Source organism: Epinephelus moara, chromosome 1, assembly GCF_006386435.1.
Source record: "Epinephelus moara isolate mb chromosome 1, YSFRI_EMoa_1.0, whole genome shotgun sequence".
NCBI lineage: Eukaryota > Metazoa > Chordata > Actinopteri > Perciformes > Serranidae > Epinephelus > Epinephelus moara.
In genome coordinates, this window is record NC_065506.1 from 4,278,842 (window position 1) to 4,289,441 (window position 10,600).

Genomic DNA, 10,600 nt, shown 5'->3' on the forward strand with positions numbered 1-10,600 from the left:
TACTGTATATAAAAACCAAGAAAACCTAAATTGATAAGAAAGGCGTTTTTCCCCCTCAAAACAACAGAGGAGCTAATTGCTTATGACTTCTATACATTTATAACAGTCTTTGATGACAATAAAGGTTTAAAAAACTCTTCTGGAGGTCAGGAATGTCACTGACTACAAGACCCATAAGCCTTGGGTGAGGTTGGCAATTGCTGGCTCTTTAAATACCTTTGAACAACAGCATATGTGTTCCTTCAGCTCAGGCCCTGATTGGCTATCGAGGCCATAGCAACAGCATTGGAAGCTCCTATTCAGGTGAGTGAGATGTCAATGGAAAGACCTGGGCCCGTATTCCTAAAGATTCTGAGAATCCTCTCAGAGAGCTCCTAACTTAGCCTAAAAATTCGTAGCAAGGAGTCTTAGCTTAGGAGTGATTCCAGAACATTCTCAGAGAACTCTGAGCAAGGAATGGATGGAAACTCTTAACCCGGTCTATCTGGGTCGGGGTGGTCTCTGTGGTGGTGCTCCCTATGGCCGTAGGCTGTGAAAACTCAGGCCCACTTGCACAGTATTCACATGCTGATAGTTATATTTATTTGCTTACATTCATTTACCATGCTGGTAATTTTTTCACTTCATCCATTTCATCAATTTCTGTGATTGCTAGCCGGCCTATAAGAAGCAGTGTTAATTGGCATTCAAATCTTCCACAAACCGAACAGCAATGGAGAAGAAAAGAAGTAGGAAACCCAACTGGACAGAGGAACAGTGTTTGCTTCTGGCTCAATTGGTCAATGAGAATAAAAGTAACTCCTAAGCCTCTTAAAAGTCCTCCTCCCTGCTCTTAACAGATCTCACCGTAGGAGCTCTCTTAAGAGCTAAGATTTTTTAGGAATACCTTTTATCTTTACCAGGATCTACTCTTAACTTTGAAGGGAGATTCTTAGAAAACATCATGATTCTAAGAATTTTCTTAGAATTTGGCCACTAGGAGCAACTCTTTGCACTAAGAATCTTTAGGAATACGGAGTTCACCTCCATCATTGCAGCTGCCAGTCAGTTTGTTTATATGCAGAAAGGCAGAAATTATGGATAAAATGTGGAGAATTATGAACGTTTAAAATGGCAGTAACAGCAGTTTGTGGATATCTATGGATGTTTTTGTATCATATTCATCAAAAATCACCTTAGGAGGGCTGCTGGCGGGCTGTTGGGTTTAGTTGGATATTTTGGAAAATACATATATTCACTTTCTTGTTGAAAGGGAAGGGAAGAGATGATTGATACCGCTATCTTCTCCTCTAACTCTCAGCAACAAACCTGATATGTGTATTTCCCACACTGTCAAACTATTCATCTCAGGGTACAGTCAGCCATGTTTTGTAATCAACATGATGTTTGGGCATAGCTGGAAGATGGAAAAGTGGACAGGCGGTTTAGGATCTTGTCCATAAACCACACGTACACAGTTTTGATCCAAACAGAGGCCTGAGTCCTTTGTTGCTTAAGTGTGAATACTGGCTGTGGAGAGGAACATGGCAGAGCACACACTCTGGTACCTGCATGTCTTTTATGTTGAACTGCTGTCAGTGGATATGAACTAGAAATAAAAAACAGTGTGTGCACACACTAGAATCAAACCCTGGAGTTCACACGTCGGTTTGCCCCTGGGGTAGAGCCAGGCTGTTGGTCTGGCTGCCTGCCACTGTTGCCATGCATCAACATCATCCCATTCCAGCTTGTAGCCTGGTTGTCATGGTAATGACCGTTTATTTGCAGGGGGCACTCCAGTCTCCAATATTTCCGGGACACACACAGACAGTTAGGAAGTGAAGGTGAGAGAGAGAGGAGAGCAGAGGAGTTGCCAGACAGACAATTTGCTCAAAGGGCAGATAGATGAATCAGTTGGCATATCCCATCTCAGAGTCGGCCCATTCTACATGACTGAAAGGACCTATCAGGAGCACAGATATCAGTCATTTAGTGTTGTTGGCTTTGTTTTTACGTCATTGTCGAGTCATTTGTTCATATTAATTAGACATCAATTGTTCTTCATTAGGAAGATGTTTTTTCTGCAAACCTCAGTTTCATTTCTAAACTGTAAAATCAATATATTTTATTACATTACTGCACGCCCTGACCATACTACAATTTATTCATTTTATCACTACTTTACACAGATCTACTACAGTATTAGGTTTTATATATTTTTTTTTATATATCTTATTCCTGTATTTTAACTTTTGCACTACTGTTACCCCTTTTCCACCTACATGGAGCCAGTTCCGTTCTGGTTTCCGCACCTAATTCTGAACCATTCAGAGCATTTCAACCAAAAATAAATTGGTTGGTTTTCAGCTGGAACTGAAACATAGCAGGTGTAACATACCCTCCGAAAGATGGTAAGTGACTCGACTGATGGTTTTAACATTTATTGCTGTTCCACAAAACCAGCTCCATAAACCAACGTGAGAACTGACAAAACAAAGAAAACAAAGCAATCACATTTCTGTTTCCACTTCTGTCCATAATTAATGGTAAATGATCACAGTACTTTCTCAGACAACTCAACATTATACCAAGCAATACACCGCCAATTCCCCAAACAGGTGGGCAAAAGAGTTAGCATACTTTTTGACACAAATCATCAAGTAAGAAAATAATCACCACAGGCACAACACACACCAACCTTATGCCTCCTCGGGGGGTTGCCAAAATACACTCAGCCTTCGACGTTTTTATCATTAAGTTGCCGTTTTATTTTCCTTTGTTTACCTTGAACTTTTATCGTTTCACCATCCATTCCGTAGTCAAGTGGCTTTGTTTTGTTCGGCAGTACAACACAGGAAGGAAGGAGAAAGTAATGGTCTTCAAAATAAAATCTCACTGTTTAAAAACGGAACCATTATCTCCAAAACGGGCAAAAATATACATATAAAAATGAATGAAATTACATCTTATTAATAGCAACACAAATCATGGAATTTATATTTTAAAGAAATCATGTCAAAAAATGCATCTGAAGCAGATATTTGTTTTTTCAAAATTGACCTGCAAACAATGCAAGCTGCCCTCTGGTGGACAAAACGAGAAACAGCAAGCACAAAAACAAAATGGGTTTGCTACAGCAGGTTTTCCTTGACCTGAAGTGCGAACCGTTACGACATTAGTGGGTGTGTCATATTCTACAAGATGATCTCATTAAAAGTTGGTTCATGCTTGTATTTTGGGTAAAAACAAAATTTTGTAACAACAGAGAAAAAGTTTGCAGGTAGTCGATGTAGTCCGCTATTTTGCTGCTACTGTTTACTTCTGTTGTGCCTTGTGTTATGCCCTCCATTGATGTAACATACTTGATTACAATGGTTCCATATAAAACTGGTAGAAATAGATGCTGGTTCACTAGACTGCACCAAAGTTCCAAATGAACTGGTTCAAAAAACCCAAGCTAAATTGATGAAAAGGTGGTATAAGTGTCTTATGTCTTAGATTCTCATGCTTGTGATTTTTGTGTAACAGATTTTGTTGTAGCATTGTTGGAGGGAGCCTGAGAACAAAATTTCATTGTCAACAAGTGCTCCTCTATAGCTGTTGCATGTATTATTTAAATCTTCTTTCAGTACAGGTTACATATCAACTACTGTATTGCACAGAGTGGAGCAGGAATCCAGGAGTCCTAAAACCTGGAATATTTAGCATTTTAGCATTAGCGGTTCCCTCATCTAGAAGTCAGTGGGTTTTTTGAATACGTTTTTGGTAAGATGCCTGAAATAAGGTCTGTGGTTAACACAAGCTGTCAGTAAAAACCCCACCTATGAATTTTGAAGCTTTTACGTCTTTAAAAATGTAGTGGCTAGAATGAGACTACAGAACGTCATCATACCGAACACAGCTATACAGCCTTGTTGTGATGTTGAAGTCATGCAACTGTGTTGTAGTTCATTAATAGCGTAATCTTTTTAAAAAAAAAAAAAGATTATTTTTATGGGCTATTTGCCTTTAATGGACAGGATAGTGTGTGAAATAGGGAGAGAGAGGGAGAGAGAGTGGGGAGTGACACGCAGCAAAGGGCCGCAGGCCAGAATCGAACCCATGGGCGCTGCAGCAAGGCATTGCCTCTGTATATGGGGCGCCGCCACTATCCACTACACTACTGATGCCCCATAACGTTAGCTTTTTAACTCTGGTGATTGTATTTAGGCTTCAAGAATCATAGAAGTGTTTGTCAAGATAATCTTCCTGGACAAAATGTGCAAGGGCTCATTTGTGCTCAGTTTTCAGTGGCCGTTCTAGCCTAAATGGCGCCCTGGGCGACAACCCCCTATAGTGTCCCCCACCCCCACTCCCCTAAAAAACAAACAAAAAACCCACAGAATTAGACAACAACTACAAGGTTTCATTATTTGGCCTCTGAACTGAGAACCACAAGCAGTGTTTCCCCTACCATTATATTAGGGGGCGCCCCGCCCCCCAATCGGCACCCCCCGTCCCCCCTTGAAGGTCAAGTTAATTTTATTTAATTTTATTTTCTGTATAGCGCCAGATCACAACACAAGTCATTTAAGGTTACCTTTCCTATACAACAGGTCTATAGGCTACCTTGTCCTTTTATTAAACAAACTAAATAGCCTTATGTTATTTATCTTAATTACACCATGGCATGACATTTCTGTCTCTACATGGTCGCACGTTTACAATTCTCCTCTGCTCTCTGTATCGCTCAAGGCGGAGTTCCACTCCAATGCGCGCGCACACACACACACACACACACACACACACACACACAGGTGAGCACACTAGTGGCGGCTTGGGCCACATTTACCTGACTGAAAATGACTGAGTCCGACACAGTTTGCCGCTCCTGCTGCCCCCACCCCCACACGTCGTGACAAAATGCCGCCCTGGGCAAACGCCCATTCGGCCCATATCGGGATCCACTACTGGCAGTGTTTAACGATTTCGGAAAGCTTATGGATATAAACAAAAACGGAGCAGTACCGTCAGAGATCATGGAGGCAGTGTAGCATAGTTCAAGCTAAATACAACCATAGGAGACAACAAAGAAATTTAAATAATGGCATAATGGAACAAATTGGTAATATAGTGAAAAGAATTCTCTGTCCATATGTCGGAATGTATATAATGGCCGCAAAGACCACCACCGCCTACAACGCTGCCTCCGTTAAAGTTACAATATTACAACCTCCTCCACTGCCACCTCGTTTGTTGCTGTGTGAAACTTTTGACTCTGCTCTCCACTGACATCTATGCTATTATAAAGGATGCATGGAAGTATGAGGGCAGTGATGTTTGAAACAGACATATCTATTTTCGTATGTAAAGGGAGTATAAATGAGCCTTAGGTATCATAAAATTTTATTTGCCACATAGCTTATTTACTGCAAAAAGCAGCAAAAATCCAAAGGAAAATCCCATTGGCTTTTTGTTGAGGGAACCAGGGCGATGCTAACATCCACGTCGGCCTACAAATAAAGGTGATCTCACCACTCTCTGAGGCTGAGCGTCAGTTCAATATTGTTTCGTTGCCTTTCAGTGGAATCATATCATGATGACAAGATCATATGTTATTATTTTACAAAATTCAGTTGTAATTCAAAACAAACAGACTCTGGCTATAAACCAGCCATACAATAACATTTGTAGTGCATAGCTTCAATTAGCAGCGTGGCTTTAAGGGTGGGAACATCTGTCTGTCTCTGTCCACCACTCTGATTCTGATATCTCTCAACAACTATTGGATGGATTGCCATGAAATACTGTACCAATACTCATGTTGCCGAGAGGATGAATCCCTCTGACTCTGGCGATTCCCTTACTCTTGGTCTAGTACCACAGTGAGCTTCCCATTTATGGTTATGAGTGAAATATCTCACCCATTACTGGATGGATTGCAACAAAATGTGATGTACACATTCATGCTCCCCTATAATAGCTCTGGTGATCCTATTCAGTCTTAGTCTAGCTCCTTTTGCAGTCATCAGTCTTTACGCTTAAATTATGACAGTGTAAAACTTTGATTCTCTTAGCCTACACTTGACTTTAATTCATGGTCACTAAGTCATAGTCACCAGTTAGCAGGTTGCAGTTGGAGGTGCAGATGTTTTAATAAATTGCAGCAGGCTTCACTTTATTTTTGCTATTTATAACCAGCTGAATAGCTCCGCGTCGACTCTGAGCATGAATTCCATGTTAAAATCTACTGTATGTGCACTTTCAGGGAGATTTCTGCTCTGGCCTGGGGTGACAAAAATGACAGAGATATCCAAAGGAGCATATCCACCTGTCTTGTCGGAAGGCGCTTGCTTGTGTCCCTATTATAAACGCCCCCCCCCCCCAATCATCTTCCCCACCTCCCAGCTCACTCCTCTGTTTCCGTGTCAGGCAGGGAGATGTGCTGCTCGGAGCAGCGCTAAGTGTCTGTTGCCTCAGATTGAATTTCAGCGCGGCAGCAGTCGGGTTTCTCGTCGGGAGATCAGGTTTAAAACGTACCCGCTGCCTCGCGCTCCTCTCTCCGTCCTCCTGTCCCTGCCTCGGCGCTCTCCTCCTGCCCATCGCTGCCCTTTTCTTTCCTCCACACATCCTTACTTTGAGTGGAAGTTTCCCCAGGCAGAGCTGGTCCACCGTCCGCGGTGCGCCCGGAGAGTCGGAGGCATGAAGCGACGTTAGGAACGAGTGACCGAGGAAGGAAGAGAGAAAGAGGATTGCAGGGCGAAGGGAATAAAACAGTCTGAGTGAGAAGGAACCAGGAACGACGTTCAAGGTAAGCCTTCACCTCTTGTTACTTTTTACATCCTTATAAACAAAACACTCAGTGGAGCCTGTAATAATACTGCATGGACTTCTTAGTGAGACTTTAAAGTGAGTTCATAGCTCACCTCGACGCACTTCTCTCTCTGTTTTAAGCCTCTTGAGATGGACCATTTCCGTGTGGAGTCATGGTTTTTCCTGCAGCTTTGAAACACTGTGCATCATGCTGGCTATAGCTGTTCTCATTTCATGTTAAATTACGGTACTACTTTCCAACAAGGCACATTTATAGCCTAACGGAACTGTAACTTAATGGGGTGTCATAGTGGGACTGATTACCCAGGGCCCCAATGGTGTGCGTTTGTGTTTGGGGGGGAGGGGGGTGTGAAAAGCACAGAATGAAGACTCTGGTTTTGTTTACTGTACAGCTTTTGACTCAATTATTTGTAGAACTTAAAAATAAAAATCACGAATTTGGTGCTAGAAAAGACTTAATTATTAGCTAATAAACACTTTTGTTTATAGTTATAAACAATTATTAAGAGTAGCTTTTTGTTGCCTGGTGCAAAAATCTCTCTGCCTGTCAAGTCATCAAAAGTCTGTGCAGTCATTAATAAAGTCATAAATAATATGTCTCATTATTAAAAAAACACTGGTTCCTAAAGGCACATGTGACCATGGGGAAGATGTGAAATATGAAGTCAAACTGATGTTAAACAGAAATTTTTTACAGCAGGCATTTTTCGCAAACAGGTGTAACTAATAATATGAATTGCTGCATTGTATTGCAATAGCTGGAACATCAATCAAGCCTAAAAAAACCCCATGCGTTGTTCATGTTAGTCTTCTCATGCATTCGTCTTGTACTACGGCAGGTCTGCTGTGAAAATGGTCTGAAACTGAGTCATTTTGCAAAGATAAACAGTTTGGGCAAAGTTCAACTTAAAGTTCATTTCCAAAACAAAAACTTTAAGTGTGAAAAGAAACATACAGTTCATGTTTTTGAAGGACATTTCAATAAAATTCTATTTGTCTCCTTTTAGTTTCCTCACTATTGTTGATGTAAACGATATTTATGTGAGCGGAGCAGTGTGAGACATTTTTTTGGCCTCCAAAGGAGACATGACACAGGAAGTTTAGGAACCACTGTAATAGACCCATGATTCTGCAGTTACAAATGTCAGTGAAGTTTTTAACAGAGGTCACGTTTCTCGGCCAGTGATCAAGTCTTCAGCTGTAAATGGTTAATTACTTGTTAGACAAAGTAATTGTTAATACACTAATGCAATTTGGCTCTAAAAGCTCTGCAGCAGACCTAAACAAGTAGTTTGATAACTGATTAGAGGAGGGATGGAAAGTTAATCTGTAACAGTAATGATACTTGAATAATTGTTTTTAACCCTTTCACAGTCACACTAAGATATGGATTTGCAAAAAAATGATTTTTGGCAAAACTGTGTTCCTTTCTCCACAATTAGCAGCTTTTAAAGCGACACTTACCTTTATGGAAATTTTACGCATTTCTTTGTATAGGTTAAAATGCTATTACCGCCAGGACGCCGATGTCCTCGCTCTCCTCCTTCTCTGTTAAATGGTATCTCCCAGGTGCACTATGTCATCAAACCATGTGATATTTGGTATTGCCGGATTCAGGAAGCTCTCGACTTTTCAAAATATAATAATTCTTTTATTTCTTATGTATTTCGCACAAGAGCAGCCTAAACACACATAGTCCAAAATCGCGATGGGTGGTGATGTCATGTCATGCTGTATTTCGGCGGGAAAAGTTACAGGATTACACGCAGTCTTATGAGCAGCTGTTAGCAGGGACTTAGCTCTTTTATAAAAGGTAAGAGTCTCACTCCTACCACTATTTTTGGCTGAGATACACCGTCTAGAAAGTGGGATCATAACTTTCACGTTTCATGTGGCTTTATTTGGTGATATTTTATGGTGTTTCTGTGTCAAAAACAACATCAGCTATCACAATCATGCCTGATTTCAATATGGTACAATGTTTGAAGCTGGCTGAGTGTTGTTTGATCACTGACAGTACTGTTTTGAAGCCGAGAGACTGACTTGTCATTTGGAGCTCCGCCTGGATCTTTTCATGGAAAAAACACTGTAGAATGGTCATACTTTGAGCAATCTTCTTCAAATTTGAAACAAGTGTTCATTGATAGTGTGCCTACAGCCCCATAGTCATTTACCTGCTCAGATGAAGCCACAGACAGTTATTCAAACTGAAAAATATTTTTTATTTTATTTTAGGCAAAATCTTCAATTTTTTAATGACTTCAAAGGCCCATTACTCTGTCTCTATATCACCTAGAGTGTTTCTGACACGTTCACAAGAAACTTCAGGGAGTTTTCTTTCTGGAAAGACCTCATGCATGAATGTAGTCAGAGCACTTCAGAAGCTACAGACATTTTAATTTGGGTATGTCATTTTAGGCGGTTTTGCTACAAAATGGGGGTGGAGTGCAAGAGGTTAATAAGCTGATGGCACACTAAAATGTAAGTGACTTCCACCAGAGATACAAACTCATAATTATACCATTCTCATATGGATCTAAGAAAATTCTGACCAGTCATTGCATTTGGACCGAATGCAGTGATTGGCCGAGCGTCCTGCCTGTCTTCCCCACGTGAAGGCCTCCGACTGATGTAACAGCTCGCGTAACATCTCCGGGGTTGCGTTTGACTGTGCAGGACAGGTAATGTTATGTTTAGTTTGGCGTGTTACACTTGCTCTCCTCTTCCGTGTATCTAACATGACCTTGCCAACGCCTACGCTTATCATAGATGTAATGAGGGCGTAATGGAGGAGGGGGGAGTAGGCCTTTGGAGGAAGGTGGAGTTGCAGGAGGAGGAGGGGGATGGGACTTTGGAGGGAGGCGGGAGTTGTGGATGTACAAATTTTTTCTAAGTGCTGTGTGAAATGCAAGAAAGGTAAGAGTTGCTTTAAGGTTGTTGTTGTTTTTTTTTTTTTAGGTGACCCATGCAGGAAGTGGATACGCAAGTCAGTCAGCTGGTTGACATGTTCCTAGTATAATGCATTGTAAAAAGTGCAATAGACAGTGTAATTAGGAATGATAATATCGGCACATCATAGGTATTGGCCGGATTTGGACAACATGCTTTTTCTTATTTTGCACAGTGAATGAATATTACTTACATTGAAAAGGATTATATTTCATGTTTCCATCTGCTGGTGGGCCGTCTTGATAAGAGTATGCATGCAGTCGCTGCTCCAAAGCTCTGGAATAGCCTTCCCCTCTTAATCAAATGCCCCTCCATTGAGACTTTTAAGACAAATCTTAAAACGTACATGTTTTCAATGGCCTTTGGTTGTCTGTAGTGATTTTAATATTTTAGCATTTCATCTTATCTTTTCATATTTGTAATTGTTCTTAGCAGTTTTATTCTGCCTGTCTCTTATTTGTGTACATTTTGTATTGCGTGTCATTTTTTTATCTTGTACAGCACTTTGGTCAGCTGCGGTTGTTTTTAAATGTGCTATATATAGTCAGGTTCACTATATAATTTTGTGGGATTTTTTTGGGGATTTGCAAAACTATACATTTTTGGAAAGGTTATTGTATAAGGATTCAGAAAATCAATTTTGGCATTTGCGCAGATGTCTATATGGCGGCCATATTGGAATTTACAAAATGGCCGCCGTAAAATGTACGTTTTGTAATATCTAGACTTGTAAATAAGTTGGAACGATGATTTTAACTGCTAAACCTACATTTTCAGGGTCAAGGAATCCAATGGGGGTAGTTACAATGCTACAACACTTTACCACATTAACCCTTAGATGCATGAGTGGGTCAAAATG

General features: G+C 40.7%; 1 protein-coding gene across 2 annotated transcripts in view; it reads left to right on the forward strand.

Moving 5' to 3' along the window:
* The first annotated feature begins 6,458 nt into the window (after positions 1 to 6,458).
* Positions 6,459 to 10,600, forward strand: part of LOC126388574 (SH3 and multiple ankyrin repeat domains protein 2-like) — a 167,083-nt gene continuing 162,941 nt past the window's right edge. For both annotated transcript variants that reach the window (XM_050041775.1, XM_050041782.1), the window contains exon 1: positions 6,459 to 6,769. The gene's annotated coding sequence lies outside the window, so the exon portion shown is untranslated. The remainder of the gene's footprint in view (positions 6,770 to 10,600) is intronic.